Consider the following 14,676-nt stretch of genomic DNA (forward strand, 5'->3'; position numbering starts at 1 on the left):
CACACGGTGTCTGGTGGTATTTCAGTGTCGTCTCACTGACGAGATAGTGGTTCCCACGTATGGAACAGACAGCAATTTTAATGGAAGATACTTTGTGACAGGGAGCTTTAAAAGCTGTTCCATTATCCCGTAGTTATACAATTATGATATTCTGGAGCATAGAGCATGGTGCAGTTGTGATGACTGTAATGCACTCTTTCTTCGACTTAGATAAGATCTGGCAGGCGCTGATGTTTCCAGGTCTCAGACATGCTTCTGAAATACTGCTAGATTACCAAAATTGCTTGGTATATAAGGAAGTTGGAGTAAAGTGGAGGATACCTGTACTAATTACCTGGAAATGGCAGCCTGAGGCTGGCTCAGGCCTGATCTGATTAGCATTCAACGTCAGTGCTAGCAAATGAAGAAGAACAGAAACTAACGGAGCAGCAGAAAGATGAAAGGGAAGTGCTTCCTACCTGTCCTTTAGATTTTTCTCCCTAATGAATCTCTTCTTCAGCTCTTGCAGCCTGTTCAGGAGGTGGCTGCTTAACGAGACATGTAGCTTGGCTACTGGGCAAACACGCTGGAGCCTGTGTCTGCAAGCTTGCTGATGCCGCCAGATGCCTGCCGTGTCGGAGCCGCACACCCGGTGGACTCCGATGCCCAACCCCTTCTTCTGGAGGTAAGCGCAGAAGGTCGTGGGGCAGCGGGGAGACCTCCTCGGGCAGCAGCCAGCGCTTTGCCCTGGCGGCAGTGGGGGACCGAGGTCCTGGCACGCCTGGGCCAGGCGGTGGGAGCAGTGGAAGAGGCAGAGCGCCAAGTGCATGGCTGGTGAGAATGAGCGCAGAGCTGTCGAAGCAGTGGAGCTTCCCCGGTGAGCGTGGTGCCTCTGGTCTGCCGGGGCGGGGGTGTGCTGAGGACCACAGGGGCTTTGTGTCCTGAGTGTGGAGGTGAAAATGCAGAGGCGTCCCTGAGCTGTAACACTCCTCCTCGCCTGGTTAGTTTTTAAATCTAACAAACGAAACTTTGACTTGCTGGTGGCAAACAGAGGCCCATGCTTTGTACAAAATGATTATTAATTTATTTAAAAAACAAAATCAAGGCTTTCTGTGATTTGGGTCTAATTTCACATTTATTTTTCATAGTTTGTTTGCTTAGTAGCTCTGCAGTAAGACAGTGATTAGTTAAATCGGTTATACATAAATTCAAAGACTTGTTCTTCATTTTAGATGTTCAGACTTAATTGGATTTAAATCAGATTAAAAAGTGACTTCTGAGGGAAAAATACCCCCAAGCATGAAAAGATGGTTATTTTTTCTAACTTATCACTTAAATGGCAATAGAGATTTCTATCTTTATAACATTTATTCCCTGTTACAACTTGCAGTTCTATTTAACATTCAAACAAAATACTTACATATTAAAATGTTAGCAGTGCAGAGTAGGAGGAAGCTGCTAACTTAACTTCTTCAAAATAAACTGTTTGGTATTCTGGAGTATTTTCTTCAGATTGTAATGAAACTTTTAACTTACATGTTATGAAAGGAAGTCATTCTACAAGTTTATTGAAATGTATTAATTACTGTGAAAATTATATAACACGAGCTGTACTGAAAATGTGGAACAGATTGTGTTTCACTCTCAAGGGATGTCCTGGAGGATCCAGTTCTAGAGCAATCTGAGAGTGAAATCAATAGCTTCTCCACTGGGGCCATCAGAGATTTATTTGCATTTTTGGGCCACTTCTTATGTATCTGTGGGTTACCAAATAATGAAAAACAGGGTTGGAAGAGTTTGGATAAAGACGGAGTAGTTTGCAGTGTTACGAAAATGGTAGTAGTTTGGGATCTTCAGAAATAACTGCTGCAAGCAGAGCAGAGGAAAATCCTCCTAAAGGAGTAGAAGGCGACTGCGTGCGGTCTGTGAGGGCTCGGAGCGAGCACCGCGGCAGTGGCGTTTCCTTAGCCGGCCTTCTGCCTCGCTTGCTGGTTCAGAGCTTTGTAGAGAGGCGTTAGGACAGACAGACAGGTTGCAGAATCAGCCGCGTGGCCTTCTGGGTGCCTCACGATGCGGCAGACTGAGGGCTTTGCGCAAGGTCGGATACTTACCGTATGTGAGGCAGGATGAACTTACAGATTTTGGAGGACAAAGTAGAGATTTGTATGCAGATAACTGCACATCTGGATTGATAGGAGGATGGGGAATTCAAGCCGTCTACCCCCAAAACGTGTGTTCTCTAGGGGCCTTGGCGGAGAGTGCTACTACAAAGATAAGAAAGGAAAAGGAATAACAACCGTTGACTCCAAATGTCTATGTTCATCTTTCCCATCAATTATTCAGACAAGAAAGATTTACATGAAAATTAATCATTAAATTTTGAATTGCTTCTTTACATCAATAATGAAACAGCTGCACCAAATACAAACAGATAAAGAGAATAGGATAAGAAATCATCCTTAATACACAAAAGAAGAAGTAATATTTTAATGAAACTAAAGCTCAATACTGCTTTACAATGGAGGGTTACTGTCAGTGACCTAGAATAGAGAGCTTTATATGCTGAACATGAAACCTCTTGTTTAATCTATTGTATTTGAAGTTAACATATTAAAAATTGTGGGCTCGATTCTGTTATGTTGCATATAAAAGTAATTTTTGGTACAAAAGAATTTTCTTGTAATCAAGGGGTTGTCTTTCAAGTGTGTGTACCCAAAAGTATCATGGATAACACTAAATTTCAACTTTTTAATTTTTCTAACTGTTCTAAACTCTTTCTGTCAAGTATATTTCAGCCTGAGAGTGTGCCTACAAAAATGTAATTTTTGATAACAAATTAATGTCAAATGCTATGATTTTATCATTAACCTAAAAATGCTGGGAGGGGCGACTGGTGTGCTTCTTGATGTTCCAGCTGAAGCACAGCTAAAATTTTAGCTTCCTTTCCCCCTGCCCCCAAAAGTAAATTTCCAACGCTCCAGGCTGTCCAGAAAAAAATCCAGAAAATATGAAGAATATACAGCCTGTGTGCACCAAAACCTCAAAGGAGATAAAATGGTCTCATTATTTATTTAAATAACAAAATGTTGGTGTTATATTTAGGATTTTTGAAGGCTTAGTATTGAGAGAGCAGCAAACTAAGTCAGATACAGCATTGACCTAGATAGCATTGAGACCCTACAGTATGTTTGGTAGGTACAAATGCATTTCCAAATTCAATTTTAACTTGCTGATGGATCTTTTGAGAGACTCTTGTGTGATAGAATTACCTCCAAAGGCATCTCCTGTCCTACATCTGTGAGTGTAAAACACTAAAGAAACAGTAAACACTGCTATGACAAAATAACTTACATAATATGCACATCATGTCTAACGAGTAACGTGTATTAAATCAGGTACTGGTGAGGGCCCTGAATGAAATGCACACTGCTGTGGTGTTAAGTCCTGTTCAAACCTGGAAGAAAGCTGGCATGAGGTCCAGTACCTCTGTACCTCCCTGCCAGCTGCTTCCTTGGCCACCAAACTCTGTGGATCCCATCATCCACAAGGATGACCCTGCAAAATCACAGAGGTATGGCTAGATATTTTGATATGGTAGCACCCCATATATGCCCTGCACTGGGGCTTTCATCCATCCTTCCTACCTTCTCCTCTTCCCTGCCTTCTCTCCTCCTCCCTGCCTCCTTCCCTTCCAGGATTTTTCTGAGTACTGGAGTATTTCTGTGCTCTTTAGGCATTGCTATGGACCTGCAGGCTGGTAGTCACAGCAGTCAGCCAGACTTGAATTTTTCATCTCAGCCGACGTTCTTGCTGGGCTGCGCAGGAAGAGCACCTGTGGCCTGTCCTTGCTTGCATGGGGAACAACAACATTAATCTGTCCTGGATCTTCCTTGCAGCAAGCTCATTAGGAAAAATAGAGCCTGGCTAAAGCAAAGACAATATAGTAACCCACTTTATTTAACAGTTTTTCTTCCTTTTAGCTGTATGGGGGTCCTGCTTTGTTGTCACTATAGGCGGAATAGCTGTCAGAGTGCTCTAACATGGCACGTAAAGGTTTGATGTACCGATGAAGGACAAACCAGGGAAGTTCAGGAAGGTATGCACTTGTCCCCGACCTGTCCCAGCGTCTTCATTTAATGTTGATTTTATTTCAGTAGTGGTTTCTCTTGGCGTTTCTCTTGGCGTTTCTCTTTTATATTTCACCAGATTTGTACCTGTATTGAATAAGGAAAGACAAGCATAAAGTCAACTGCACTTGCTGTAATTCCCCAGATCTTAAAAGGGAAAGACATTTATTTAATTTGCTTTTCAACCTATGAGCTCTTGTGGTTCATTAGGTTCTTAGGAAGTAAATAAGTTCCAGTGTTTTGTTCTAGAATTTATGACTTTTTGTCTGTTTCCTTTTAGCTAGTAATTCAGCCTCTGCTTCCTGCTTGAGTAAACTCTGCAAAAGACCACATCTGGGGTTTTTCAGCTAGGAGCACGCTTGTGGAGAAAATAGAGGTATTTGCTGCCTAGTTGCTCTTGCAATTGGCACCGCATGTGTTCAAGGATGCAGGTAGCACATATGTGGGGGTTGTGTTTGGGGCACCTCACTGAATGTAGCAGTGACACAAAGCAATATATGCTTTTTTACTGATACTAGTGTGGGCTTCCTGAGTGTGGATGTTACTGGCCTTGCAGTACTTGCTTCTCTCACTGAGCTGGCATGAGAAGTGTTAATGGGCATGGTCAACCAGCCATAAAATCCTAGCCACAAATTAAAAACTGTAGCCTACTTGTCTTCTCCCTTCTAGCAGAAGGGAAGCACAATTAGGTGAGGAATTTTCATTAAAGAGAATAGAAGTTCTCTTGAGGCCACTTTATTAGAAGCTTTATTGGGGGGAAAAGTTAGATTTAGAAGATAATCAGCCTAAGTTTTTATCTCTACTCAGAGTAGTAGAAAGGAAAATTATCTTATCTCCATTAAATACTATCTTTCATTTAGTAAATTATTTTACCACCCAAAGCAGATGTCACACAAAGAGTTGTTGTTGGGAGGCATGTAGTTATTTATCTCAGTCAAAATGTCTCAGCTACAAAGCTATCAGTAGGAGATAATAATAATAAATACATATGCCATTTGGCTAGATGAATACAAGATTATACTGCACAGAACACATTTCTGAAAAGAATAATTGGAACTAATTAGAAATTTCCAGTTATGCTTACAGTTGTAAGAAAGTGAAATCAGATTTAATTATGCAAGGTCCCAGTTGTGCCAAAGGTGTTGTAAAGAATATCTTTATGAAGACATTCAGTATAAGAAACTGATTGGTGCTATTATTAGCATGCTCAATTGCACATTTTCTTTATATTAGTTTAATGTTTAATGATGGTATTTGTAGGACTAATTATCAAGGAGCCACACAGCAGTCATTGGGATAGTCATCCAAAAGGTATCCCTTTTTGCAATGATAAGACATTTATAACTTTATTTTACTATTTGCATTTCCAAAGTGAGCTTTGACTAAATTTTTGTATTAAACGTGTACAAACAGGAACGTAAAATTCGAAGTCTCTGCAATCATACCCATAGCGCTCTTCTCTCATTCCTGCATTGTAGCCAAGGACAGCTGGACAACATCAGGATTTAGTACGGTGAGTTCAGCAGTGTGCTACAAAGTGCTTCACTGAGGGTTATCTTGGGTGATAGGAATGGTCCAGAGGCTGGGAGCAGGGAAATGTGAACAGAAAGGAAGGCAAAGAGTCAATAGCCATGTATGTTTCCTGACAGCCAGTTTTGTAGGAGTGCTGAGAAGGAAAGCTAAAGTACCAGGTAGGTATTATGCATAATAACCCAAAATAAAATCTTAGCACACAGCAAGAATATCGTGCATCTCATGCTGGAGGAAAAGGTGTTGAGGCAGGCAACCCTAAGTATTAACCTAGTGCTTTTCAAGTATATCCATCTCATGTGGTGAAAGCAGAACTTACATGACACTACTTATCACTGTAGTCTTGGAGGAGAACTGGTCATGAGGAAATATGCTCTGATACTAGAGGAATGCTGGAAGAAGATTTGATCAAAATCAGTTATTTTGGGGGTTGACACAGAAGTTAGGTATGGCATCTGGGTAAGGCTGTGCTGCCCAAACCATTTTCCTGTCTTCTCTTGGCTGTTCAGCAGCACACAGTGAATGCTGTCCTCCCCCTGCCGCTAGCTCTCTGGAGGTGATGCTAACAATGTGGATGAAAGAGGCTTTCAGATTCATGCAAGTCTTCCCACTGATAATGTCAGGCCCTGCAAGGGAAAGTCCTTTCTTCTTAGTTATGAGAGTTTTCCTTTCAAAGAGCACTACTTGATTTGTTTCTCAGCCCCAAAGACTACCGTTTCCTGCCAGTAACGATCCCTGCAGGCCACGGCAACGCAGTTCTGTCTGTAAATCGGTCTGGCCTGACACGGAGGGACCCTCTCTCTTCTTTACCACCTCCCTTGAAGATAATCACAACACAACCATCTCTCCCCCTATCACTCCTCTCCCCTGCTTTGCTGGATCACATTAAAGCTTTAGCCCTGGGAGAAGACTGCAGGGCTGATTCTTGATTAAGTGCAGGAAGGCTGCCCGTTGCAGCAGGAGGTGGCTGGCGTGCACGACCGGCAGCACAGTGTACCATGCCACAGAGTAATTTATCCCACTCATCTGATGCATCGTACTTAGCTGTTCTGTGTTGTTGTGGATACAGAGCCAGAAGTGCAAGCTCTCAGTTTTTGGTACATTTGATCTCCAGGAAAGGCATATTCCTCAAACACAGCTTAAAAGAGAGAGTAGCTGTGCTGTAGAACTCAACCTTAACTAGTGTGTTCCTGGGCTTTGCACTCAAGTATTTTGGTAGCCAGCCAGAGAAAGGCAATAAAACCCAACACAAGAATTTCTCCCTGCAGCTGATCTGCAGGCTGTCTCCGCACAGGAGGGCAGCTGTGCTGGGTCACGTCAGCCGGATCAAGGTGGTGTTTCTGCTACTGAGAGTGACTGCCAGGAACCTGCAGTGGGATTCATTTTGCATCACTTCAAAACCTGTGGTGGATGTATCTACAGCTGAGCTGGGCACACTAGGCTTCCTTTGTTAGTTAATGGAGAGGATTCAGCATTTTTAGCTATTTTAGCTCTCTATTTTACTGCATGATGAATTGTACCATGTCCATTGACTTAAAAGAAAGTCTAATCCAACTAGCTCAGATCTGGACCTCTTAATTGATTTATTTGGATGAATTCTACCTTTGCATGGTAGACTTCTGCAAGGTCTTTCAAAGTATCAGGTAACTTCCATGGCTAGAGCTGAGACAAAGAGTGAGAAAGGAGCACTGCAGAAAGCTGCCTTTTGCTTTGCCTTTTCCCAGATAATAGCATCTCTTCTTCACTACAGGTGTTACTTGAGCAGCGTAACACTTGAGTTGGCTTCAGCTATTTTGAACTGTGAAAGTCTTGGTCCTCTTAGTCCAGGAGCAATGCAGCCTCCACCTGTATGCCTCCCTCCAGTGACAGGGAGAAAAGGATTTTTAGTTGCTTTCCATTTCAAACATCTGTTTTCCTGCTTCTTCCAAATCCTTTCTCGTCTCTTGCCCCATCCCTGTCCTCCTTTTCCTCACAGATATCCACCCTGACTCCTCATGATGCTGCCAAAGCTGCCAGTTTTCTGTAGCTCCTCAGAGGCTACTGATTCTCTTTACTTTCTGCAGTTACCAAGCGAAGAGGCTCCCTGGCCTAGCAGCAAGAATAATAGCTACACCTCAATAGCACAACCACTGCAGGTCCTGCGGCAACACTCTGCCAAACCTGTCCCATCTGACATAACCCCTTCTGCCTCCTCCCCCATACACAGAGCACGTTGTGGCCTGGAAAAGACAGCAGGAGGTAAGGCTGGGTCATGCCGAGCTCCTCTGAGCGAGGGCTTTGCCGATGACTACCACAGGAATCTCCCAATGGTGACCAGTGTGCTGGGACCAGACAGAGTGAAGCATGTCCCCAGGAATGAAGTAGAGAGGCTCATGAAATACCAGTATGTCTCACGCATCATCATCTCATAGCAGGTGCACTCTGCCTACTGATATGCAACAGGTCATCCTCCATTAGCTTTCTGACCACCGCGTTTTCCGCATGGGCAGAGTTCACACACGGCACATCTCTGAGTCTTTGGCTACACAGGAAGCTGCATGAATTCCTTGATGACATTGCAGGCTGTGTACTATGGGCTGCTGCTGCCTGTAGCCTGCCTTGCAGGATCAGCTGGCCAGAATGGCAATTAGGGCTCTCCCAGAGGTAGTCACCATTATGATGTTCTCCGAGTGGGCTTGTGCCAGCAGCAGCTTATTTTGAGAGTGAGAAATGAGGCATTCTTGATAAATTCAGGTGGCTGACAGAAATAAGATTGAAATCCTCATTACCAAGCCTCGCCTGTAGCCTGAGTGTTGGTACATCTCTGCCATGTCTTGCTCTGTAATCTGAAGGATTTTCTCACCCTTTCTCATACCATGTACTATGTCAGTGGCCTAGCAGTCTGCTTGATATTCCTCTGATCTCCTTCCTGGCCTTATGTGTCCATACTGGCTGTCTAATGATTGTACAGTCATGAGCTCTGAGAGGTGTCTTCCCCACACTCAGTCTTCTTGAATCCAGTACCTGCTCTAACTTGGAATATCTATGTACTTGCACATGCACATGCTTTCACAGTGGGTTTCCACTTGCTGTCATCCTGGCTAACACAATGAGGACTGAGCACAATTAATCCTCCTCTGTTTTGCTCGCCACTCTGTTTTCAAGCCATTTTTCTAAGCTACCTGAAGAACTCAGCCTGTACAAGCTCTTTCAAGGTTGTGGTCAGCATTTTTTATGAATTTGAGTAAAGAACAAACATTGATCTGGATGGAAGGGATTTCTTCTCTACAGGGGAAGAAGCATAGATGTCCAGGGACCTGTAGGATGCCGGAAGTTCATCTTCTGCAACTGAGACTTCATAAATCTGCGTTCAGAGCGCAGGTCCAGCTGTCACAGAGCACAGCAGGCATTGTCTCTCTTCTACCTGTGTCTTTCTCCGACAGGTGAACTTCTGCTTCCACCTCAGCTTCTTCAGGCCCCCTGTTCCAGTACGTGGTGATCTTTCAGGCTCTCTGGTAATACAGAGTGCTGAGATGTGTCCATGTTCTGATTCTCAGTAATCTTCCTCAGCGTAAGGACAGAAGAGCAAACATGTGGCAGGTCCTAGTTCTATCAGTTACTCTACCTCTGAAAGATATCCACATGCTAGAAGAACTTCTGTAAATAGCATAAAATACAAGTCGTCTGGCATACTTAGAGAGCTCTTGTCCTACCTGCTGCTTCTCTCATTGCTTGTGAAACATCTGCTCTTCAGTTTCAGGCTCTAGCCTATTTTTAGATTCCTTTTATGCTGTTGGCCCTTTGAAATGCATGAACTGCTATGAAAGCCAGTGCAATTGCTGTGAGGCAAGAGGAAGGCCTGTAGGTGAAGTCATGTCTGGTAATGAGAGACTGAGTCTTACCTATTAATCTCCTCCCTTCCTTTATTTTTCTATAAAGCAGCTCTGTTCCCTTGGGCATATGGTTGCATATCTTTTCTGCCTTTATTTAAACATTAGAATGATATCAGCAATGATCCTTCATTAACACAGTCCCAGTCGTTGGCTTCATCCTCCTGTGGGCATTGTTTTCTTCATGTCTAGCAGACTGCAGAGTCAGTGTGCTCTAGTGTGGTCTCAGTGCAAGATCCTGCTCCCACCGCAGGAAATGTACTGGTCCAAAGAGGAAGGGGAGAGGGAAGAGGAAGAGGAGCTTGGATTTCAAGGTTGGAAGTTGGAGACCAGTGCAAAAAAGAGGCGGCATTAGAAGAATCTGTGGATGAAAAAGGAGGCAAGTGGGACAAAGAATTTATTTATTGGAGGAGCAGTAAGACCCCCATTTCTCTGAGCTGATGGATTTTAACTGCAATGTCAGAATTTGCATTTGCACACTAGGGTTTCACATAAAGGGATGTGGGTAGGCAGTAGAGTATAATGGTCTAAATAATCAAGTATCCCAAAGATCACAAATGCCAATACTGACTCCAGAATCACTGAATCATCGTATATAATTCCTGTTTATACTGTGGTCTGAGCAATATGAGCATAGATGTTATGATTGCTGTGATCATAGATGTGATGCAAATCATTGCATAACTTCATTAGCTATTTACTGCCTACAAATACTTCATTCAGCAGGAAGCTTCAGCAGCACTTCTTCAGGGATTTTACAGTTTGTAGGCTGAAGGCCTAGATATGTCTTAGCTGACTCGAATGAGCATGCATGAATTAACTGAAGTAGGAAGAGTCATACCTAACGTCCTGCTTGCAGTAGTCAACTGGCTTAGTATTGGCAATTTACTCATTTTTATAAAAATACAAGCCAGGCTCACCAAATTTTTGTTTGGTTGTTTGTTTTATTGGATCTGTTTTGCTTTGCTTGAATCATGGTGGGGTTTAGATTTTGTTTACTTTAAAATGTTTTATTTTTGCTCCCTGGCTTCTGAGTCTTAGGCTCCTGAAAAATGCTTCTAAACTGACCAGTTTTATCCTTCCAGACCAGATTTCTGTTGTTTTTGCTGCAGGAATTGCTGCCTTGAGGAGAAACAGGGTTTTTATGCGCTCTGCATCCCTGCACTGACAAACAGTTTCACTGAGATCTGAGTCCTCTCCGAAGTACCAGCCAAGTTCTGGCTAAAGACAAGGAGATCTCTGTGGAGCAGGGTTTGGTTTTCATTTTTTAGTTGAAAATGTCGTTTGATTCTGTGCTACACAGTGGGTCGAGCAATGAAATATGTGTCTCTGAGCCGTAATGATAGATGCTATTGCAGTTTACATATGGCAGGTTTACATAATTAGGTTACATATGGCAAAATCTGTACAAAAGGGAAATTATGAATAATGTGTATGCCTCTTGCCTTTTCTGTTCCCTCTGCATGACACTGAATTTTAAGTTGCATTTTTCAAGATTTGTGTATGTACTATTACGTAAATTGCAAATAGATGCCATGATTTTCTCTGTCTAAAATTAAATAGTCTGACACCTGTATGAGTATGCTTATTTGCACAGGAGACTTCATAGAAAGCCATAATTTGTTTAAATTATGGCTTGTTAATGAGTTAAATGGTTGTGAACAATCATCCTTTCCAAAGATTATTAGTACTAATTCTCATCTCCTTTTCTTGCCCTCCTGCTTAGTGTGTTAAGAAAACAGCTGAGATTTGTTTTCTTCCCACAATGCAGTTGAAAATTACATATATAGTATTAAAACAGTGTTGGTAGCAAAGCACTTGGATGAATGGAATGGAAGGCTTAATAAAAATGATTGATTGGAGCAGCTGTAGAGATAGTGAATATATCTGTGATTTTTGAAATAAATAACAGCAAACTAAAATCAATTTTTGATTTTATAATCTCGTGTTTGACACTGTCTCACCACTAAGTCTGTCTTATGTCATTATATAACAGTCAACAGAGGCCCTCATTTTTCTAAATTAATCTAGGGTTTAGTGCCTTGCATTTTTTGAAGATGACTTAGGAGCATGAGAGGAAATATTATTAATACTTTTTTTTATTTAGCATCATTGCTGCAGCTGTGAAGGGGTCTTCGCTGTCCTTTTGCCAGTGAAATCCACTTTTTAATTTCATTAATCTGCCTGCCCTGTGTAACAGTAATTCTGCTCAGGCTTTTCTAAAGGCAGGCCATCAGTTGCCTGTTCGTGACTGAGTCTGGCTGGTTTTGTTCTGTTTTTTTTTCCCCATAGGCACAATACCAATATCTATGCATTTTAAATAGCCAAATAATGGATGGGAATTGAAGACAGAAGGCAAAAGCCCAGTGATAACACAAATTGGAGAAAACAGAAGATGAGCTAAACCCACTGTTGAAATGTAGGAGACTTTGAGGCTTGCATAGATGGGAGGGAGCCATGCTGGGGGTGCTGCTTTCTCGGGCACCTTCTTAAGGGAGCACAAGAAGCAGCGTCTTGGCTGAGGGTTTTGTGCTGCGGCTGATTAACAAGGCACTGGGGAGACACCAAGAACAGTGCGTGCAGGCACAACGCTGCAGATCGTCTTTTCCCTCCACCCCTGCCCAGCTCCACATCTAGTTACTGCTCGAGGACAATGTGTCTGTCCTGATGAAATCCTGGAAGCAGGCAACACAGCTGAACCTGAAGGACCATAAGGACGTTGCCTGAAATGAGTTAAAGCCCTGAGGACCCAGCTGGGGAGCTAATCAAGCAGGGCCCAGGGCAGAGACCAGATCTGGGATTTTGCATCAGCCGGTGCCTTAGGAGGAAGTAAGGATGATGCTGAAATTCAGACGAATTGGACCATGCAACTGTGGCACCTTTCTGCCTCAGAAAACCCTGAGCACAATCTAGAGGGAAGAGTTGAACTAGAAGCATCCCAGCAGCCAAATGGGGGTGTAGGTGCCCAGCGGTGAAATGCGGGCACCCAGCTGAGGCATTAATCGGTCTCTGCCAGCCTTTAAGCAGAGCAGAGGCAGGAGTACAGAGGGATGGTATCCCCAGAAGGATACTCTGTAGCTCACGTGTCCCAAAGCAGCAGAGGGGATTTGTGTTTGGGGTCACGTGCACTAAATGGGGCTGAGACTGAACTCAGGTGACACCCGAGTGTCAAACTGGACAAGAGCATGACCTTGACTAAAGCCAGAGAACACAAGAGAGGCAGAGTTGTTCAGTCAGGTGGCCTTCCCCCCCCCCCAAAAAAGAAAAAAAACCCAAAAAACTGTGCCGGCCTGTGTGTGCCCAGCACCCTGGGGTTGCAGGCAGAGGGCACGGCGGATTCACACGGGTGATGGGGGAGCCCCAGCGGAGGACTGCGCTGAGTCTGAGCCCATCCCAGAGGGCTGCGGTGCTGCGTGGTCCCCGTCCCTGGGTGCAGGTGCCAGCAGCGGGGCTCGGGCTGGCAGCGGGAGGCACCTCAGTGAACCTTGGTGCCATCCACAGCGCCCAGAGGAACAACCTAAGGCACCGGCTGACTGCAGACGACCCCTCACAATGCACCGGGGGCGGGGGGAGTCCCCCAGATCATTGATGACCACCACGCACACAAAGGGCAAATCAAGTGGCTGCAAGCTGTTGGCCCCCCCCCCCCCCCCCTCGCCCCGGTCACAAGCTCAGGGAGGGCTGACCTCAAGGGCCAAATTTGGAGCCTGGATGACCCTGAAAGGCATATTCTGTGCCTAAATGACCACAGAGGAGGCCCAGGGGATGACAAGGTGACATCAAATGACACCCCCCCCCCCCAAAAAATGCACATTTATTGCCCAGGTGCTCTAGTATGACCCCATGTGGTAATTGGATGAAAACAGACCTCCTCCTCACCCCCAGGGGTAACTAATAACCTCTGATGATACCCCCCCCCCCGAAAGGCCTATAGATTTTTTTTGCCATTATGCTCTCAAGTGCCTGCCCCCCACACCAAAAAAAAACAACAACAAAAAAAACACCCAACAAAAAAGAAGCCTCTGGTCTCCCAAAGCACAAATAGTGTGATGACAGATAAACCTGGGAAGCTTATTTGCTGCCACAGCTTATTTGGTGACCTGCCCCACCACCCCCGAAGAGGCATAGTGTTGGCTTCAATGACCGCCCCCCAATAGCTAATTAGGTGATCTTAGATGACCCCCAACATGTGTACTTGGAGCTGTGGTGACCTCAGATGACCCCTAACAGGTCCATTCTGGGCTTCCATGACCTCAGATGACCCCAGGCCTAATTAGGCGACCTCAGATGACCCCCCCAAGAGGCCCATTTGGGGCTTCCGTGACCTCAGACGACCCCAGGGCTAATTAGGCGACCTCGGATGACCCCCCCAAGAGGCACTTTTGGGGCTTCCATGACCTCAGATGACCCCAGGGCTAATTAGGTGACCTCAGATGACCCCCAAAGAGGCCCATTTGGGGCTTCAGTGACCTCAGATGACCCCAGGGTTAATTAGGCGACCTCGGATGACCCCGAAGAGGCCCATTTGGGGCTTCCGTGACCTCAGATGACCCCAGGCCTAATTAGGCGACATCGGATGACCCCGATGAGGCCCATTTGCAGCTTCCACGACCTCAGATGACCCCAGGGCTAATTAGGCGACCTCGGATGACCTGGAAGAGACACTTTTGGGGCTTCCATGACCTCAGATGACCCCCAGGGCTAATTAGGCGACCTCGGACAACCCCGAAGAGGCCCCTTTGCGGCTTCCATGACCTCAGATGACCCCAGGGCTAATTAGGTGACCTCGGATGACCCCCAAAGACACACTTTTGGGGCTTCTGTGAACTTAGATGACCCCAGGGCTAATTAGGCGACCTCGGACGACCCCGAAGTGGCCCATTTGCTGCTTTCATGACCTCAGATGAGCCCAGGGCTAATTAGGTGACCTCGGATGACCCCCCAATGAGGCCCCTTTGGGGCTTCAGTGACCTCAGATGACCCCAGAGCTAATTAGGTGACCTCAGATGACCCCCAAAGAGGCCCATTTGCAGCTTCCATGACCTCAGATGACCCCAGGGCTAATTAGGTGACCTCAGATGACCCCCAAAGAGGTTCCTTTCGGGCTTCCATGACCTCAGATGACCCCAGAGCTCATTGTGACCTTGGATGACCCCAAAGAGGCGCTTTTG

At 44.9% G+C, this 14,676-nt stretch overlaps 1 long non-coding RNA gene across 1 annotated transcript; it reads left to right on the plus strand.

The window, feature by feature from the left end:
* Positions 1-464: 464 nt before the first annotated feature.
* LOC112979967 (uncharacterized) lies at positions 465-11,367 on the plus strand. Its single transcript, XR_003258311.2, has 5 exons — positions 465-664; positions 4,387-4,482; positions 5,367-5,417; positions 5,520-5,619; positions 10,618-11,367. It is a non-coding gene; the product is annotated as an uncharacterized LOC112979967 (long non-coding RNA).
* The last annotated feature ends 3,309 nt before the right edge of the window (positions 11,368-14,676 follow it).

The sequence above is a fragment of the Dromaius novaehollandiae genome, chromosome 5 (assembly GCF_036370855.1).
Source record: "Dromaius novaehollandiae isolate bDroNov1 chromosome 5, bDroNov1.hap1, whole genome shotgun sequence".
NCBI classification, from domain to species: Eukaryota; Metazoa; Chordata; class Aves; order Casuariiformes; family Dromaiidae; genus Dromaius; species Dromaius novaehollandiae.